The following is a 472-nucleotide window of genomic DNA, read 5'->3' as shown; positions in this document are numbered from 1 at the left end:
ATTAAGCCCTAACGAAGTAGTAGACTCCCAGGATTTATTTTCATAATATTTCCAAAAGAAAAGTACCTTTCTCTTGTCTACCTAAAAAGAAAGGAAAAAATATCTTAATCTCGGATTTCTTTAACGCATCTGCCGAGCGAGTACAGACTTGGACTTTTGGCAGAAGATTAATTTTCCCATTCAGTTAAATAGAATCATCTGCCAACAGCCTGAAGGGTATTCCAAGGTCACTCCGATGCTATAATATGAACTCATAACATCGTGACATGACACTATGATGTCACATTCTATGACGTTACATTTTTCCCCAGAAGGATGGTTACATGACATTTCTCAGACATAATTATTTTTAATGAAAAAATATAGAAATTAGATAAAAAAATAAAAAAAATTATCTGTGGACTAAAGGCGTTTAGTGACCATAGCACTCTGAAAGAACGACGATTGATTCCTCCAACGGACTAATAATAAC

Source organism: Oratosquilla oratoria, chromosome 3 (assembly GCF_046742065.1).
Source record: "Oratosquilla oratoria isolate Oo_2021 chromosome 3, ASM4674206v1, whole genome shotgun sequence".
NCBI classification, from domain to species: domain Eukaryota; kingdom Metazoa; phylum Arthropoda; class Malacostraca; order Stomatopoda; family Squillidae; genus Oratosquilla; species Oratosquilla oratoria.
Note: the sequence above shows the minus strand (reverse complement) of the source record.